The following is a 6,000-nucleotide window of genomic DNA, read 5'->3' on the forward strand; positions in this document are numbered from 1 at the left end:
CCTTGGAGCTATATAAAGTATTTTTTTAAACTTATTTTCAGAAGCACCAGTGATGCTTCTCAAGAAACGAAAGTGAGATGGGATACTTATCCTGGTCTCTGTTTAGAAGAAGACCTGAGAAGTAATGCACAATTTGAAAACTTCTAGATGATGTCCATGTAAATTGTGGGAACTCACAAGAAATATGTTTTCTTCCTGTACTACTCTGAAACAATTAAAGATTTCTAAGACCCATTCAGTGCTCCTCAATTGCAGTTCATTCAGGAAATTCAGGTTCAGATTCAGTAGGACAGTCTAGCTACATGATGTGATTATGTGATTTGCTGTGCAGATATAGGACATAGAAAATGGAGAAGCTTGGCATTAGGGGATATAATCACTGACACATGAATGAGATCTCACTGGTTCAACCATGAGCAGTTCATATCCTGAGCAGTGGACATGCTTAAAAAAAGATTATTCCTCAGACATAAAGTATTATGTGAATGCAGATTATGTTATTTTCCAAATTTAGTGGTGGTGAATGTTTTGGTTTTATTTCAGTGGAGAGTATTTAAATATAATCATTAAAAACCAAGACACAAACTTCAAACATATTCAAAAGACAGTTCTATCTTCTATGTCACAATTTTCAGAAGGTTGAAATATTTTCAATACAAAAAGCACAATCCTGCCATACTGCCATACAGTTCCAGATATCTGTTCAGCCTTTTGAATAACAAGAGGTCAATTTGATCAAGCCGTTGTGGCAGACCAATATAAGGATATACCTGCACTGCAAGTGTTTATTATGTTTGGCAGGTGCATAAGCAGTGGTCAGACAAAATGAAGCTCAACATAGAGTAGAATATATATTTTATTGCTGGGGTTCAGGAAAAGGCTTACATTTAAATTACTTGCATGCAATTGCCTGAGAAAAAACACTACATCCTTGTAGAGGTAAAATGAAAAACCTTACTTACCAAGATTGACTGTCTGTCAATAACTCATCCCCTAAACTTTTCCTAACAACAGTCTGAATGCCAGCTGGCATCTTGAGAAGAAGTATAAAAGAGCTGTGAAGAAGGCAGTGAGAAGTGTCTTGAATTTGAAAGTGAATTTCAGTTTAGCAATGCTCTGGATTTTTTTTGTTGTTTTTAGACCTTTGAATGCTTTACAGTGGAAGTTTTCATGTAACAGCGACGTTCCATCTGATCATTTCCTAGACCTGAGCTGCAGATTCCATTTTCTGAATTTCCACTGAGGAAGGGAAGCAGGTCCTGCACTAGTAAGCTCAGAAAACACTTTTCTGACAACACCAAGCGGCCTGTCTCCTATTTAACATAAAATAGATTTCTGAATTTGAATGGTATTCATTTCCTTAGCTGGTTATTTATAAAACAAAATAAGCAGAAAGTGTTCAGAAAATCAATTCTGAACAATTTTGATTCAGGTGATTCAAGATGTAGAGAAATTAAAGAAAATTGTTTGAAAGAAGCAGTCAAAGAATACTCAAAGTTCTGCTCTCAGCTCTCAGCTTTCCTTGACCATAGCTATTTTATAAGTACTGTGTGTAATGCTTCATATGTATGTATATATATATACGTGTGTGTGTGTGTGTATTAAGCAAAAATATTCTAAACATATATTTTAGCTCTGAAAGTCTGATTCATTAACTAGTGGGTAACAAATATACAGAATACTATATTTGTATCAGGAAAATCTCATAAATATCTGGAAAACAACTAGGATCTGGACTGTATGTGACAAAGTGCACCTTGTAGGTCATTTACCCAGGAAAAGCAATCATGAATGGTGTGAAATTTGTTGTGCTTTCACATCCAGAAGTTGTTCCAGGATTCTGGTCTTGTATTTCACAAAGCCAACTCCACTTCTTACGAACTTTTTAATAGTTGGTATTGACCTGAATTCCCCTTTGCAGAGAAACCTCTTTATATTATTTTTAAAATGTCAGAATATGATGAAGAAGGTGCTCATATCCACCATGATGCATATGTCTAACATGGAGCATAAGGCATGCTCATCTAGACTGTCTGTCTCCATCAGAGTTTTAGTAAATTCCATAAATAATTTTTACTTGCCACGCTCCCTTTCTCATCCCATGGCAACTCTTGTGAGCCATTAAAAACTGCCACTGGAATTTGTGCTCCTCTCAGAGCATTGTTTAGAGCTTTTCTTGGAAATAGATCAGGAATCCATGGCTATTTTTTAGTTCTGGTAATATCAGGAAAATGTGCAATAAAAATAAGAGTGCAAATTATTCCTATGATGTGTCCTAGCACAGACCATACTGATTATCTGTTTTCCAGAGTGCCTGAAACATTGGTACAGTTACTGGCATGCTTCTAATCTCTGTGGGTCATATGAGAAAGGAGGGGTTAATCCTTTATTCTTTACAAATTGTCATGTAGATATTTTATTTTTAAAGTAAATGACAAAAAAACCCCAACCCATATTGTACATTGTGGTTTGATCAGAAGGCCTATCAATCAGGTAATTTAGTTTCAAGTTAAAAGATAAACTAATACTGATAAATTTGCAATTTTCTCCTCATTCTTTAATCTGATTTTTATATTTTGTGAATGACATTGGACATACATAGTTATCAAAAAATGAATATTTTGTTTATGTATATAGATTCTTCAGATTGTCCGCATTAATGACTCTTAACCTTTAAACTGATTTATAAACATGTAAGAATAAAATGTCAGCATTCATTTGTCATCTTGCAGTAAACTGTCAGCATTCGTTTCTCAGCTAAAATAGAATATCTGTCTAAGAATTTACATTAGGCTTTGTAATCAAACTAGATTAACACCAGTGCAGCTCAGCATGAAAACTTGATATCAAGCATACACACTCCATTAATACCTTAATGTGCATTCTAGGCTACATCTCGTCATGATCTAGTGACTTCAGCAGGACTTGCTGCTGAAAAATGTGACCAGCTCATGCAGTCTCTTTGTCTGACACATCAGTATAATACTGCAGTGTCCTTAAAAGGGACAAAGTTTTAAAGGATAAATACTAACATTGGCAAGTAATTATGTACGTTCATGAAGAGGGAGAGAGAAAACTTCAGTGAATGGATCCACAGTTCTTCTGTGGACCAAAAGATGAGCAATAACATAGTTTTATTGCTGGTTGAAAGAGGACATTCCCCAGAGAGGTTTCTGATATGATCCATTCAACTGGAAGGCAATCAGATTCCTGCAAATGTTCTGATAATCACTTAATCTGACTGGTATTTTAGACCTGTGTTTTATTTCCTGGAACAGAGCTGGAATGCTTACTGAAGTGGTGGAAGGAGCAGCCCCCCTGCATGAAAAGGAAATCCAGAGTGAATGCACCCTATGTTGAGTTATTGTTCTGTCTTTCTTGGATGCAAAGGAAGGATCAAAAACAGTGTCTCACTTTTTTCATTGGTGAGACCCTGTATTTCTGAACAAAATATGGAGGTGGGTAAATCATGGAGAAGGGCCCAAGCACCAAACTGAAGTGGGTGGTAATACTTTTCCTAAGCATTAGCTGTTCCTGAAGGTGAGAAGTGTATGATGTTTCCCCACAGTTCACTTCCACCCATCCTTTGCAAGACAAGCTACTGTGCAAGGCAGAAGAATCACCAATGTAGGTGTTAAAAAACGCCTGTGAATGCTTTCTAGCTGAGATTTGTCTGAGAATCTGTAGCAGGACACTCTGCCTGGAGTGGAGGTAAAACAACTCAAACAGTATCCTGTTTGCCAGGCTACCAGTGGTGAATAGAGAAGGGGGTATCATTCTCTTTTGGTGTTGAAGAATGCTGGAACCAGCCTGACTCATCAATTGCAAAGTTAATCATTCTGAGGAAGAACAATGTTCCTGATAAAATACCTGATAAAGGAAGAAATAAGTGATACTAATGGTAAATTATTAAAAGATGCTGATTCGACACAGCTGGCTTGGAGGTGTATGAATGACAGTGTCTATAAAAGCTCAGTCCCAGGTTCTAACTTCCAACATATCCCTTCTTGGAGTATGTTTGGAGATATTTGTCTTGAGTAGGGATGCCCCTGAATGTTACTTCTTGAGGCAGAGAAAAAGAGATTTGCCTACATATGGGTATGGGATGAGTACCAACATTCTCTACTTGCTTTTGCTAGTTTTCATATAATTGCTTCAATATTGCTTCAAAAATTGTGCACTATACTACACTAGTAGTTATACCTACATATACAGTGTACTAAATAATTCTGACTAAGTTATTTTAGTCTAATAATTTTCATAGTAAATCCTTTAGTTTAATATAAATATGTTTGGTTTGTCATCCTTAATTTTGTGCAACAAGGTTGCATAAAGATCTAGTTACAGCTCTACAATCCCTTACACATAAACCGTTGACAAAGTCTGGGGCTGCGGCTGGAGCCAGCCACGCCCAGACTCCTCTCGGAGAAGTTTGGAAAGCAAGAGGAGGAGGGCACCTTTCTGTACCTCGTGACTCAGCGGAGGTCTTCTCTAATAAAGTTTGTCTGCAGCTTCCACTCGACCTTTGCTTCGGGCGCGGCTCCCGCTGCGCTGCGGATGCTCCCGCCGGGAGCCGGCAGGATCGCGCCAGCCGCGTCCGGCCCTGCCCGGGGAAAAGGCAGCTCACAGCAAAAGGGAGGGGGGAATGTGTTCCCATCAATGTGTTAGAGCACAAGCGTAAATGTTATAGCACATTTAAATTTGTTATATTGCATTTAAATTTAAATCTTCAACAGCTACATTGCAGAGGAGTCTGTATGAGGAAAGACTGGATATTTAAAGTCTTAACAGCTTTTGTTTAAAGCTATTCAAAGTATTGTAAATACATTTTTCAATGTTTTATGTTGTTTACAGTGTTTTCTGTGGATACGTAGTGTTTGCTTACTCAGAAACTGTATAGAATTATCTGTTTGAAGAGAATGGGGAGTTGTTAACATTTATTTATCAGTGTTTTACATAGCACCATTCCTGATTTTTAACTATGTAATGCTTTCTCAAAAGTCATAAAAGAAACTTGACTTAAAAATGAACATGAATTTTTGTTGTGGGAAAGTTAGGTCTACAAAGAGAAGGATAATATTATCTCAGTTTCCCTACTAGGTAGCACAAATATTTCCAAGTATTTAGTCTCGAGTGTATTTGACATTTTTTACATATTTGTTTTTACATCAGTCAGACCTTCATCCCCGTGGTGAAATTCAGGATATTTTTCTCTATTGCTTCCAGTGGCAAGAAGTCTAGCTGCTACCCCCTTGAGGTATCCACAGACCTTTATCAGAGACAGGTAACTGGGCATTAAAATTCACCTGGGCATTTACAGCATTACTTCCCATGTATCTTTCCTCACTCAAAAGAAAGAGCACTGCCTCCTGCATGGCCAGTGCTAATGCAGTGATAATGGATTTTTATATCCTTCAGGGCTGACCAGAACTGGTTGATTATTTTTAAGAAAGATAACATTTTCTTTAGACAATTACCCAGATTTTTTTAATCATTCAGTGTAACATTTGAGTTACAGAAGTTACCTCATAAGTATTCATGCTACTGTCTCCTCAATGCCTGTCATGATCCTATTTCAGCAATTTTGCTTTTAAAAAGGGTAGTATTATGTAGGGGTTTCATATTCTGATGTCAGGTTACACATTTGCTCAGAGAAACAAACTTCTGATCCTGGACTTCCCTCTTCTGGCAGTTTGGTGTATTCTTCAGACTTATGTGACTCAAATGCCATGTGACTTGGGCGGTCAAACATAACTGAGCAGTGCAACCTAAATGATGAATATTGAACACTCCATCTGAAAACATTAAATGAGAAACAAACTTATTTTAAATTTGGTGAACAAATTAAAGTAATATTGACAAACATGATCTATTTCTGCACATAGATATTCTTCTTCATCATTTATTGATTCAGTATTGATAGACCATATTGGTAAAGGTAGCTCTCCAGAACATATTTGCTATATTCACAGATCATTTTATTAGAGAAAAATATTCTTC

This window comes from Passer domesticus, chromosome 1 (assembly GCF_036417665.1).
Source record: "Passer domesticus isolate bPasDom1 chromosome 1, bPasDom1.hap1, whole genome shotgun sequence".
Taxonomy (NCBI): Eukaryota; Metazoa; Chordata; class Aves; order Passeriformes; family Passeridae; genus Passer; species Passer domesticus.